The sequence below is a fragment of the Nuphar pumila genome, chromosome 13 (genome assembly GCF_984573655.1).
Source record: "Nuphar pumila chromosome 13, dmNupPumi1.hap1.1, whole genome shotgun sequence".
Classification (NCBI taxonomy): Eukaryota; Viridiplantae; Streptophyta; class Magnoliopsida; order Nymphaeales; family Nymphaeaceae; genus Nuphar; species Nuphar pumila.
The window spans coordinates 50752200-50767458 of record NC_143261.1 but is presented as its reverse complement, the minus strand read 5'-3'; the positions used below and the strand labels follow the sequence as shown (position 1 = coordinate 50767458).

The 15259-nt window shown below is 36.9% G+C and overlaps 1 pseudogene; it reads left to right on the top strand.

The window, feature by feature from the left end:
- LOC149818342 (subtilisin-like protease SBT5.3) overlaps nt 1–12702 on the top strand; it is a 50194-nt pseudogene extending 37492 nt beyond the window's left edge.
- The last annotated feature ends 2557 nt before the right edge of the window (nt 12703–15259 follow it).

The window sequence follows — 15259 nt, the reverse complement described above, 5'->3', positions numbered from 1 at the left end:
CGCCAGTTAGCGTCGAAATATTCGCGACGTAAGCATACCATCGCCTCGTTGTCGCTAATCCGTCGCTAACATGGGTAGCGACGGATTAGCGACGGAATGTGGTCGTCGCTAATCTACTGCCTTGTTGTAGTGTTTGTGAAATGATTGACTAGTGTTAGAATAATTGTATCTCGAAATTATGCTTTTACCCAGGTTAAACTCTTCATTATATTTTACTAAACTTTGACCAAGCCACCTATCCAGGCTAAACTCATAGTCATGCTTATTTTGACTTTGACTTTTTACACCTTTTAAATTAGTTATTAGAGGAATTGATTGTTGATTGTTAGGCACTTAAATGAGTTGGTTATTATCCGACTGTTGGCACTTAATTGAGTTGGCCTTTATCTGACAATTAGCAACTAGCCATTGGAATATGACTGATACATTTATATATGGCCGTTGAACATTTATTTGTGACAGTTCGACATTTGTTCTTTACCATACCAGAGCTTATAATATACACTAGAATTTTTTTGTGAGATTATCATCTCTTCATTCTCTTGTCGCATTCCTCATCTTTCCTATATAAAGTTATTATAAGGTAATTGTGTCCTGTTAGGCGACCTCTATAGTGCAAGTTGGGGCCATGTTCAATACGAGAAGGTGTGGTTTTGTTGTATCTTGAAAGCAAGCATAGTCAATTCTATTGCACCAAGGAATCGATTCTAGAGAGAAAACTGTTGCTTTAAAACTAATGCTTATAATATACATGCCTACTATATGTTTTAGTTTTGTTTCCAACATCTAGTAGCAGAAACAATCTCATGGGTATAGTAGTAGTAACAACACACTACAACAAAACAGTGGATTAGCGACGACCTCATTCCATCGCTAACAGACTTAGCGACGGATAGCTTACGTCGCGATTTTTTTGATGCTAACTGACAACAAAATAAATCTGTCACCAGTTTCATCGCTAATTGCGACGGAATAACGAACGACGTATTCCGTCGCAAATCCGCCGGTACTAAACGGCGACCTCGACTTAGCGACGGATTTACAGCCGTCGCTAAATTATATGTATAGCAACAGATATATCCATCGCAAACAAGAAAAAAAAATAAAAAAATTATTTGAAAATTAAATATCGAGAACGCTACAATTTATATTTCCTGTAAATAAAAAATAAAGTACACATAAAATTTTATATAAAAAGAAACTAAAACAATTAATCGTTCTAGTTTCAACAATTAAATTTTCGAAAAAAAAAATAGAACAAATTCAACATATTAATCTAATCATAGTCAAGATTTTGTGTGTCTTCTTGTTCATTGCCTTGATCTGTCCCTTCAGCTCCACTACGCTGATTATCGCTAGCAACCTACACAAGAAAAGAATAGTCAGTATTGATAAACAAAATATATTGAAATAAATTATACACTATATGTGATTCTATCATGTGCTCATATGTGTTCTAAGGCAGTAAAAAAACTCTATATGTGATTCTATCATGCTCATATGTGCTCTAAGGCAGGCAAAAAACTCTATATGTGATTCTATCATGAATGATATATGTTCTAAGGCAGTAAAAAAACTCTACATGTGATTATATCATGCTCATATGTGTTCTAAGGCAGCCAGAAAAACTCTATATGTGATTCTACCATACTCATATGTGCTATAAGGCAGACAAAAAAACTATATATGTGATTCAATCATGCTCATATGTGTTCTAAGGCAATCAAAAAACTGAATATGTGATTATAGCATGCTCATATATGTTCTAAGGTAGTCAGAAAAACTCTATATGTGATTCTATCATGCTCATATGTGCTCTAAGGCAAAGCAAAAAACTTTATATGTGATTCTATCATGAATGATATGTGTTCTAAGGCAGTAAAAAAACTCTATATGTGATTATAACATGCTCATATGTGTTTTAAGGCAGTAAAAAAACTGAATATGTGATTATAGCAAGCTCATATGTGTTCTAAGGCAGTCAAAAAAACTTTATATGTTATTCTATCATGCTCATATGTGCTCTAAGGCAAAGCAAAAAACTTTATATGTGATTATAGCATGCTCATATATGCTCTAAGGCAAGCAAAAAACTCCATATGTGATTCTACTATGCTCATATGTGCTCTAAGGCAGGCAAAAAGCTATATATGTGATTCGATTATGCTCATATGTGTTCTAAGGCAGTCAAAAAACTGAATATGTGATTATAGCATGCTCATATGTGTTCTAAGGCAGTCAGAAAAACTCTATATGTGATTCTACCATGCTCATATGTGCTCTAAGGCAGGCAAAAAGTTGTATATGTGATTCTAGCATGCTCATATGTGTTCTATGGCAGTAAAAAAACTGAATATGTAATTATAGCATGCTCATAGGTGTTCTAAGGCAGTAAAAAAAACTGAATATGTTAAAGCAATCAAAGTTACATGAAATTTAACGACATGCAATATATTGCAGGAAACTTTCATACCTGAGAGGGACCCGCAATTGAAGTTCCCCTGTTCAGCAAATTGAACTCAGCTCGGAGAACGTCAGTGACAGTTTCATGGAAGTAGTCACGCATTGTGTCTTTAACGATCTGGCGTACATCATCACCGAAAAGAATAAGATGCTGCTTGGAGCTTATGTCAACGGAAGAAGTCTGTGAGCCGTAACTGAAAGAAGCAATAACATGTGAAGTGTTCATATTACTCCCAAACCCAAACACACGACCCTTTTTGGGTTCACCTGCTGCAGTCACCCATGCTGCACGATCAAATGATGGATGTTGTGTAGCGTCATCGCCATATCGCTCTACCATCTGTTGCTCATATGCCTCCTACAAAATAATGTTTAAAGTATGCATTAATAATTAATGATAACATTATGATAACTTGCATATTGTAATGATTATTAATAGAATAAATATATACCATTGTCGTTCTCGCCTTCTCTGATACAAAGTCTCCCATAGTCTTCCATTTATGAGTTTCAACAAGCACATCCTAGTATGGTACAATGCCTCATTTTTCTGTTTCCTGCGAAGTTAAATGATAAAAGATTTAGTTAACAAGTTTGCAACAATACTTATAAAATTAATATTATATATTAATGAGTTACCATTTTCTTCAAGTGGCTCCCAAATTTCTTAGATCCATCTGTGTGTAGATAGGCTTCGGGCATTTTCGCTCGATTTTGTGTAGCCTTCGCAGAGCGATTTCGAAATGCATCCTCCGCCCACTTGTCACATATTCCATCCCAATAATCTCTCCTGATAGTAATAGGGCCATGGCCCTTCCACTGTAGTGGATCATCTATTCCGCCAGATGTTTTTTTTGCTGCAGTCTTCATATTGTGCAGCATGTTTGCAAATCGATTGACAGTCACCTTCTGCCACACCTTCCTTGCATCATTTTCCTCCATCGTAGATGCGAAGCGATTCGAAGCCTATAAATATTTTCAGAAAGTTAGTAGACATGACTAAAAAAAATTTAAATATGAAACGCATTAACTATGACAAACAACTATATACCGTGAATGAGGACCACAATCTATCTATCACCTCTTTTGGATACTCTTTCCATTGAGCGACTGGTCCTGGTAGATGTTGAAGAAGTGAATTCCTAATCTCGCGTACTACTTCTTGTGGCTCAAACCTCGTGCTGTATATGAATTGGTACACAGTAAATATCAATATAAAATATTTATAAGATATGCAATAATTGAAAATAAAATACTTACGGTCGATTATCGATATACACTATTCAAATGAGTCTTCTTGTGCCAGACTAAGAAGACTTTGCATCCTGTGTTGGCTCCTGACTTGTGTGATCAACTGGTGTAGGTGGGTCGTGTACAGGAAAAACATCATCTGTAAAAAAATACGTTAGAAATTCTCAGAATGCATATTTCAACTAATCAAGCATCCAATTAGTTAAATGATGTACCTATCACAGGAGCCCGTGAAGATGAAGGCTGGGCCTGGCTACTACTGGATGAACGACCATTGTAACCTCCACGAATCATATTCTAACAAATAACAAATGTCATACAATATATTCAAATAATTCGCATCAAGTATTACAATACATTCAAATCATTCGCATCAAGTATTGCAATACATTCAAATGATTTGCAATAAGTATTACAATACATTTAAATAATTCAAATCATTTACATCAAATATAATACAACTCATTCATTCACATCAAGTATTATAATACATTTAAGTCATTCACATCAAGTATTACAATGCATTCAAGTCATTCACATCAAGTATTGCAATGCATTCAAATCATTCATATCAAGTATTGCAATGCATTCAAATCATTCGCATCAAGTATTACAATATATTCAAATAATTCAAATCATTCACATCAAGTATTACAATACATTCAAGTCATTCACATCAAGTATTATAATACATTCAAGTCATTCACATAAAGTATTACAATACATTCAAGTCATTCACATCAAGTATTGCAATGCATTCAAATCATTCACATCAGGTATTGCAATGCATTCAAATCATTCACATCAAGTATTACAATATATTCAAATAATTCAAATCATTCACATCAAGTATTGCAATACAACTCATTCATTCACATCAAGTATTACAATACATTCAAATCATTCACATCAAGTATTATAATGCATTTAAATCATTCGTATCAAGTATTACAATACATTCAAATAATTCAAATCATTCACATCAAGTATTATAATACAACTCATTCATTCGCATCAAGTATTACAATACATAAAAATAATTCAAATCATTCACATCAAGTATTGCAATGCATTCAAATCATTCGTATCAAGTATTACAATACATTCAAATATTTCATATCAAGTATTGCAATACAACTCATTCATTCACATCAAGTATTACAATACATAAAAATAATTCAAATCATTCACATCAAGTATTGCAATACAACTCATTCATTCGCATCAAGTATTACAATACATAAAAATAATTTAAATCATTCACATCAAGTATTGCAATGCATTCAAATAGAGGTTTGTATTACAAGATTTTGCTCACTAGCTTGAGAATTCTTCCTCGTCACTTGTTTGACTTTCTTCTTCTTCTTCTTCTTTATTGTTTACCCATCCACTTGGTATATCATTTGGATCGCATTCTTCTATGAATGTTTCATCGACCAATTGAGATATGACATGCATATCATGCGCAACATCGTGATCATAAGAGAAGTCATAGATATCATATGATTGATAGTAATCACTGTCTTTAGCTAACTTGTCTTCCTGTAACTGATCATACTCAGGGTATAGTTTAAACTTCACCATGCAAACTGCCCACCATTCATTTTTATCTGACTTTTTATACTCGAATATGAAGTATAATAAACATGTTGAGCTTGTGAGGCTAATATGAATGGTTTATATGTTCCAAACCTTGATTTATGATTCACCTCCACAATGCCTGAGGCTTTGTCGAGTCTTGTTGCAGTTGGATCAAACCAATGACACTTAAATAAAGTTACCCTATTATTTATGCATAAGTAAGTCAACTCCATTATTTCCTCTAAAACACCGTAGTAATCATATTCATTTTCACTATAGCTACTATCCTTGACACACACGCCACTATTCATCATTGATTTGTTTATACCGTAATCTTTTGTATGGAATTGATAACCATTTATGATGTACTTGTTGTAGCATTGCGCAAATTTGGTCGAACTATTTTCTAAATCACATATTCCTTGATCTTTAACATCACCATGGCAGACCTACGCACAGACATAAACAATGATTGTAATCACGACCAATTAACTTAGTGTTGTTTACAAGTACAAAATTTATGTTAGCGTCCCTACCAACTGTTTCAACCACTCCATAAACTTAGTTTCATGTTCTTTTTGTACTTCTGCATCAGTGAGATGTGAAACTTCTCTTCGCAATTCTAGATCAAATCGTCCGCAAGCCACAAATACTTATATTACCAAACCATATATGCACATATAGAATATAAAAGGATTTATAATTGTGTTGCGTCTACATATACTTACTCGATGTATGGGTCGACTGCTGAGCAATTAAAAAGAATATAGATGTGTGTTGCGTCTTGCTCTCGATCTGTCAAGAGCCTTGATCGGCAACTACCAAACGCATGCCCAAGTGGTGGAAATATCGATAGCTTGTCAGCTACAGTTACTTGTTTTCCATCATCGTTACGAGGCGGGCATGTGTAACATGTTGAAATGTGAGGTTCAAAGTACATAGATGAGAAATTTGAAATCTCTTCTAAAGTGTACGCCTCACAAATAGAGTCTTCTACTCTTGCTTCATTACGAACCTTTTTTTTGAGGTCAAACATGCATCTGTCAAAAATATACATTTCAAATTTGAAATATCTGTCATTAAAGAGACAAATATAAAAAAACATATACCTTTCAAATGGGTACATCTATCGATATTGCACAGGGCCACCAACCCTTAGTTCATATGGCAAATGTATAATCAAATGTTCCATAACATCAAAAAATGATGGCAAAAAAATCTTTTCTAGCCTCAAGATTATTTACATCAGATACTACGACTTCCGATGCGCACAATGTTCTAAAAAATCCACTCAACTCAGACAATACCCCCCACATAGGTTTGTCTAACATATCATGGAATGCTAGGGGTATCAATCGTTGCATAATGACATGACAATCATGGCTCTTCAACCCATATAATTGTCCATCGTCAATCTTTACAGTCCGAGCAATGTTAGAGACATATCCATCCGAAAATCTCAATTGTCTCAACCATTGACATACATGCTTTATTTGATCAGGTCCAAGCATGTACTTTGCCTTAGGTTTCAGTACTTTGCCATTATACTCTTTGAGTTCCAATTCTGGTCTTTTACATATTACTTTTAAATCCATACGGGCCTTCGGATTATCCTTCATTTTCCCTTTAACATTCATTAGTGTATTGAACGCATTATCAAATACATTTTTCTTCACATGCATCACATCCAAATTATGTCGTATCAATAGGGTCAACCAATATGGTTGTTCTCAAAAAATAGATTTCTTTGTCCAATTGTGATCCTTCCCAAATTCATGGAAGGGTGTTGGACTGCGGGCATCTGTTAATACATCTGGAAAGTATCGCAATCTTCTTAGAATCTTGATGCTGAGCAATCTTGTGGATGGACCTTCCATTTCAGTTGTGCATGATCTAAACGCATTCCTTTGTCGTCGAAACGGATGGTCGCTGGGTAGAAATCGACGATGACACTCAAACCAGCAAAGTTTCCTTCCATGCGTCAATCTAAAAGCTTTGGAATCCTCCATGCAGCACAGACAAGCCAACCTCCCATGTGTGCTCCAACCAGATAGCATATCATATGCAGGGAAGTCACTGATTATCCATAGAACAACGACCTTCATATTGAAATTTGGTTTTTTGTGGGCATCATACGTGGTAACACTGTCATCCCACAGTACTTTTAGTTCATCAATCAATGGCCTTAAATATACATCAAGATTTTGGCCAGGTGAGGTCGGACCAGGGATCAACAGTGACAAGAAAAGATTTGGACGTTTCATACACAAGCTTGGTGGAAGGTTGTATGGAGTTACAAATACTGGCCAGCATGAGTATGGAGTTGATCTACCCCCAAATGGATTAAATCCACCTGTACATAGACCGAGTCTAACATTTCGTACTTCCATTGCAAAGTTCTAAGTTCTGATGAGTACGATCAAAGTGCTTCCAAGCTTCAGCGTCAACAGAATGCGTGATCTTGTTTTCATCGTGTCGAACTTTATTTGCATGCCATCTCATGTGTTTAGCTGTCCTTGAAGACATATACAATTGTTGCAATCTAGGAGTGATAGAAAAGTAGCGGAGCGACTTGTATGAAACTTCCTTTGATCTCGTGCTACCATTGCATCTTGTCTTTGGCTTGAACCGAGGATGCCCACATGATGGGCATGATATGTTGTTTTCCTGATCCTTAAAATACAACATGCAGTGATTTAGACAAACATCAATCTTTTTATACCCCATACCTAGAGCGTTGACCATAACTTTCGCATGATAGAAATTTTGTGGCAATTTCTCATCTTTGGGCAACATACTCTTCACAATCATGCACAAACGGTCAAAACATGATTGACTCAAATTATACTCGGACTTCAAATTCATTAGTTGAAAAACTGCAGACAAGATAGTGTGACTCTCGCAACCGTTCCAAAGTAGCTCATCAGCATCTCTTAGTAAATCATAAAATCTACTAGCTGCATTGTTTGGTGATTATTCATCTACAATAGTTCTTACATCACTAGGACTCATAGCAGAACCCAGTTCTATTCCTGCGGCATCAAATATCAAATCCATATATGGATTATCGTGCACCATATTCACCTGTGCATCAAAATTGTTTCTAAATTCTTCTCCTTGAAACGTCTAATTCTGATAATCACTCACAAAACCCTTCCTATATAGGTGATGTCTAACGTCATGAGGTTCTACAAATCGATTATTTTTACAAATCTTGCAGGGACACCTAATCCGACCTATGGGATCCACTATACTGATACTTGCTGTTGCAAAATCAATAAAACTTTCAACATCATCCATATATTCATGCAATAACTCATTGTCCACTATCCTACGGTACATCCATTCATGATTTGCAGTCATTTTCGTATGATGTTACGAATAATAACCTAACCAGTTAAAAGAGAACCATCAGAATGCTATGATGAAGAAAATATCAAATTTATCATGCAATATATGATGTCATACAATAACAAGAATTATGATGCATGCATTGATAACTTAATATTTTAATGTGCAAACTATTAATGACACGATACATTCATTTGAAGCATGCTTTCATTATACAATTTCACATGGAAGCCATAATCAAATTGAAAGTAACTACATGCAAGCATGGATACAATTACATCAAACATTGCAATACCTTGAAATCATTCATATCAAACAAATGTCAAACATGTACCTACAACAAACACACTTCAATATTCCACTAACTACTACCATGCCTAGCATGGAATCCGTACTCCAAAAATAAGAATACTTCTATTCTCATACATTAAAATCATGCTCAGCATGATCTCCAAACTCCAACAAAGCAGCCCTAGATATCAACAACTAAGTGAGTGTGTGAACAATAAAGTGTTACATCTAATAATTTAAATAACATGTGATGTGCATGCATCACTTACTCACCATGGGTATTTACTTGATTTGCATTATTTTTGTCACTTACTTACCACGGGTGGCTGAGCACAAGCGGGTTCCGTTGAGAAATCTGCAAAAAACAATGTTTTAAAACTAAGTCACCACCTGCCAAAAAAAAACCGAGGCAAATAAAAACATCTTGCATAGGCCTTGAGAAGCCACACACTCAATGACCTACCGAAACGCATGGGGTCGACCCCTATCGGAAAACGCAGGGGGTCGACCTACTGCCGAAAACGCAAGGGGTCGACCCCCTGCCGAAACGCAGGGGGTCGACCCTCTGTCGAAAACTGCATGGGGACGACCCCCCTGCAGAAACGCAGGGGGTCGACCCCCTGCCGGAACAGCGTGGGGTCGACCTCCTACCAGAACACAGGGGTTCGACCCCCTGCCAGAACAACGGGAGGTCGACCCTCTGCAGGAACGCAGGGGGTCGACCCCCTGCCAGAACAGCAGGGGGTCGAGCCCCTGCCGAAAACCGCAAGGGGTCAACCCCCTGCCGGAACGTAGGGGGTTGACCCCCTACGTTTCCGGCAGGGGGTCGACCCCTTGCCGGAACAACAGGGGGTCGACCCCTTGCCGGAAACGCAGGGGGTCGAAACCCTGCCAGAAAATGCAGGGAGTTTTAAAATTTACCTGGCAGTGGCGGCGGAAGGCTGACGGGGATCGGCAGCCGGCGACGGTGGACGGTGGGGGCCGGAGAGAGGTCGACGGGACGGATAGGGCGACGTGAGGGAGAGGGCGGCGGGCGGAAGCGGGAGCAGCGAAAGAAGAAAAGAAAAAGAGGGATGGGATTAGGAGTTATGCGACATTTAGCGATGGATTAATTCCGTCGCTAAGCCGTCGTAAATCAAAACACGAAAATGGCGACGGAATATATTTCGTCGCCAATTCCGTCGTTAAATCGCGATGGAATATTTTCCGTCGCAAAATAAGTCGCTAAATAGTGCATCCATTACGACAAAATATTCCCTCGCAAAATCCGTCGCTAATTAGCGACGGATTTTGCGAGGGGATATATTCTGTCGCTATTTTCGTAAATTTCATTGATTATAGCGACGGATGTGTTTCTCTCGTTAATCCGTCGCTAACTAGCGACGGAATAATTCCGTCGCTAATCACCTATTTTCTTGTAGTGGCAACAACAGCAGCAAATAATTTTTAGTTTACAACTTGGTTGGTTTTCATAATGATTAAACTAGGTAGAGGCGTAGGCATTCATTGACTAGGTGCTTGAAGTAAATTTCTTCTAATGATACTTTTGCTACTTAGGGACTAAGTCTCTCCAGGAGTTCTCTGCCAAAGAAGTTCTATCCACTGGTGAATGCATCAGATGTCAAAGATGCAACTGCAGTTCCACTTGACGCGTAAGTATGTTTCTCTATTCATGCTAAGCAAACATAGTTTTTAACTGGAGATTGCATTTTGATATTTCTTGTGCTTATGTAGTTTGATTCGTTCTTCTTTCCTTCCTTAAATTATGCAGGGCACTGTGTAGGAGCTACTCACTTGATCCCGCGAAGACCAGAGGAAAGATTGTAGTTTGCTTGAGGGATATAGCATGGTCAATATTAGAGCAGGGCATTGTGGTAAAGAAGGCTGGAGGTGTTGGAATGATATTGTGCAATAATCAGGAATCCAGGTTCGATACCTTTGCTAGTCCTCATGTACTTCCAGCTTCTCATGTTGACGCCTTCGACAGCAAAAAGCTCTTTGCCTACCTCAGATCTACAAAGTATGCTCTCTTAACATCCTTCTTCTTGGTAATGAAGCACATGTTTGAGATTACATGAAGCATTTCACTAAAAGTTCTAACTCTAGCATTTCTTTAACTGTTTCACCTGATGTCCATCATACACCGAGTCTGCTCCCCTAAAATTATTTTGTGTTGATAATGATGTGCTTGAGATATAAGGAGGTCCTTAGACGAACACTTAGAAATGTGGGATTTATTGGATCATGGCACTGAATGTGGCACATATACAGGTCACCTGTGGCATATATTGGAAAACCAACCACAAAGCTGCACAAAAAGCCTGCACCAACTATGGCTTATTTCTCATCACAAGGGCCCAATGTTATTACCCCAGAGATCCTCAAGGTTTGAATTGTTAAATTGATCCAACTTTTTTTGCTATATCTGTATGACATGCATCTAACTACAATAATGATCCATGATGTTTAACTAACCAACTAGACTTGGTCATGTGATTGGTTTTGAAGCCAGATGTCACTGCACCTGGAGTTAGCATCTTAGCAGCCTTCAGTGAGGGTGCACGACCCATAGAAGCTGGTGATAAGCCCTTGAAGTTTAACATAATGTTGGGACATCCATGTCATGCCCACATGTTTCTGGCATTGTTGCCCTTCTTAAGAGGGCCCACCCTGATTGGAGTATTGCTGCTGTCAGGTCTGCAATCATGACCACCGGTAAGAATTTAGCTTCCCCTTGTTTGCCTCTCTAATTATGTTCTACAGCTGAGATATATTCATAAGAAGTGAACAATGGATTTTTGGTAGTAAAAAGCAGCAGATGAATAGCTAAAGGAAGTATTCTTAAAAGTTTTTAAAAGTGTTTTACTGTGAATGTCTATCAACCTCTATCAAAATTCAAAACATGAGTTCATGTTCATGCAGAAAAAGAAATGGTGTTATGACAATGGTGAGCTGATAGCTTATTGTTACATTGAAAACTTAGTCATAGTGTTAATGAATATATATTTTTCTTTAAAATAGTCTTGATGAATTACTTGGAGCCAATTGTCAAAAAACTAACGTGTTTGCATTAGCCAATTGTAGCTTTAAAAAAATCAGATTTTGTACTAAACTTCCTACCTGTGGGTTATACTCTTGTTATGATATACTTTACTAACTACAATTAGTTGTCTAATCTAAGATTCTAAACCATGTCTCTTTTTTCTCTTTTTTCTTGGATTTTTAAGCAAGACAGCATGATAACGTCAAGAATCCAATCCGCAATGCATCTCTAGTGAAAGCAACACCATTTTATTATGGAGCAGGCCATGTTAGACCTAACCGGGCCGTGGACCCGGGCCTAGTTTATGACATTGGCACCAAAGATTATCTTGATTTCCTTTGTGTCATTGGTTATAACAAATCATCTATTTCCAAAATCGCTGGACATGTGCCTATTCATGCCCATCTCATGTACCCAAAGTCTCAGCTCTCAACTATCCTTCAATCAGTGTTGTCAATATTGTTGGACCCGTTTCTGTCTCGAGAACCGTCAAGAATGTTGGGACACCGAGAACTTACAAGGTTCGTGTCCAGTCGTCGCCTCACATTTCAGTGTCGGTGAAGCCAGAGAGCTTAAAGTTTGAGAAGGTTGGTGAAGAGAAGCAATTTACAGTGACTATTGCAACTAAGAGAAGTTCTAATAAAGACTATTCTTTTGGGAGGCTGATTTGGTCCGATGGCAAGCACTACGTGAGGACTCCCATTGTGATCAAGCCTTTGTAAATCTGAACATGTAAAGAGCCCCTGCCTGAATATGGGATTAGACTTAGAAAGCTGATTGTTTAATTTTATTTATAAGTTGATGGGGAGTAGTTGTTTGTTACTATGATTTAGTAGAATAAAATAATTAAGTATTGAATTGTGCTTTATTGAAAACTTGGAGTCCTTCCAAACATCTCTCTAACCCAGATTGATTAAGTTGTCCATAGTGTTTCATTTATTTCTTCAATTAAGTTATTCTGAAATTTATGAAACTCTAAACTAAATGCATGTGCAATGTGATTTCCAACTTTTGGTGTATATAGACACAAATTCTGACCGAGTCATTTCGTGTACCAAAATCCTGTATTTTCGGCTCATTTTAAAGTATTGTTGGCTTAACTTCATTTTTGGCCTCTAAAATGACATCCTCAAGGTTTTTGTCAAAAAGATAAATTAAACTAAAGGATTTCATTTTTTCAAAGAACCAAAATCAGTTCAATCAGAATAAAAAGTTATAACCAAAACAAATTGACTTGTTTAGTACAAAAACCTATTTTTTAGGTAATTTTTACTTTGATTGCTTGTTTTTACTATCAAAAGAATCGAATTTGGTTTTTACTCAAGATAAGTTACAGTTTAGAATGTTAGCTTTCAAATACAACAAAAATCATTTCAAACAGACATCAGAGCGGAAGGTTATGGCAAAAAAAAGTTAGCATGTCGGGCCAGTTTTAGCCGATTTTGAACAATTCAAATATTACGAATTTTTTTTAGCACTTTTTCCAAAAAATCACTGACGATAATTTAGTTTTCAAGAATTATCGGCAGGGAATTTTTTTATTAGGAATTATTGTCAGAGGTCAATAATTATCATTAGCTCAGTTGTTGTTAACGCCTTGTCACCTTTTTTCATCACGCCTCTTGAGCAAGATTTATCCTTTCAACCTTCCAAACTCATAAATGGAAGACCACACATTCTCAAAACTCCTTTCTTTTCGAAAACCCTTCATCCAAGGATCAAAACTTGGATGAATCTCAATCTTTCATTCAAAGGTAATCCCCTAGCAACAATTCATCATGTTGGATCTTGGATATGCAAAAAATGTATCCAAATCCACCCAAAAAGCTATAACTAGGGACGCCTTCTCTCATATTTCTTCATTTGGTCTTCAAATCCCTTAGCATTGTTAATTTGTCGGAATCCTGACTGAACCTAACATAGCTTAGTCAACCCACCTAACCCACTTGACCTAGCCGACTAGCGTAGCCTAAGACCTAGATCCCTATCTCATCAGTCTTTTGGAGCCCGTGCTTAGTCAAAGTGTTGTCCATGTTCCTCCGTGCTCGTCAACTGTAGAAAGGGCTACCTAAGCCCGATGTGAGATTTGATTCTTCTCTTTATGTTTATTTTAGTTATTTAATGTGTGTATTTATGTTTTGGATAATCTAACGTTTTGTATATTATTTGCCACGTGTTCTTTATGAACTCCAGTGATTCCCACCACCAAATTTTTTTTTTTAGGATTCGCCAAAAGGTATGAATCACTGCAACACTGTCATTCCAAATAGAACGATCGAGAGTTCCTAGTTAGGCTGATCCTTTGTCATCAAAGGAAACACTATTAACTTGAGGAATGTACCTAACATCTCCTCAAATTCGAATCCAGTTTTTCGAACCCACGTTTAAAACAATTTTCTAAATTGAGAAAAATACTTGTTTTTGTTTTCCAAAAATAAGTTGGATACACAGTTTGTTCTTGCACTTGATCACCCTCCATCTGTATTTGAGCTCCACAACTGATAGATGTATCCAAAAGATGGAGGGTGAGCATGTTGAAGTTTTTGTTTACATTTACTATTATCCTTATCATGAATGAAGTTTCCTTGTGTGAACATTACTTTCATTTGATTTTTTTTTTTATAAAAAGAAGAAAGTTAAATACTGTAATTATATATACTTTTTCAATTTATACATACACGGGTTGCAGCATACTGTTAGGCACTGAGAAACCCAATGACAAGATATCATTTGTTGTCCCAAAACACTTAGAAAACTAAATACTGAGTTTGTTAAGCATGCATAGTAGAAGGTGCAACATTGCCTCCACGATTTCTCGAGATCAATTTCTTCCATTCCTACAGCTCTCTATTGATCCTAACCTGCCATAGAGTAATGCTAGATGTTGTATCTTTGAAAAGTCTCTCGTTCTTGTGTAACCATATCAGCCTCCATGAGACAAACGCCCAACACCTCCAATCATAATCACTGCGACCTGCACTTATTTGCAGGCGATGGGAAAGGAACACATCTCTTGGATTAAAAAGATCAAAAGATCCTAATGGGCTCTTGGATTTATATCTGAATCTGATTATTTAATTCAAATTCAGAAAATCCTAAAATAAAAAATAAAAAAATTAAATCCTAAATGCTAATAAATCGTGTTGCTAGATCAAAATCTAATTCTAAAATTTCAGAAACTCAAAAATCAAAATTTGCATGTTTGAACCCAATGACGTATTTTTTTTCAAACGCGGGTCCAGATGCGCTGCATCACATGTAGAGGTTTTCTATACTGCA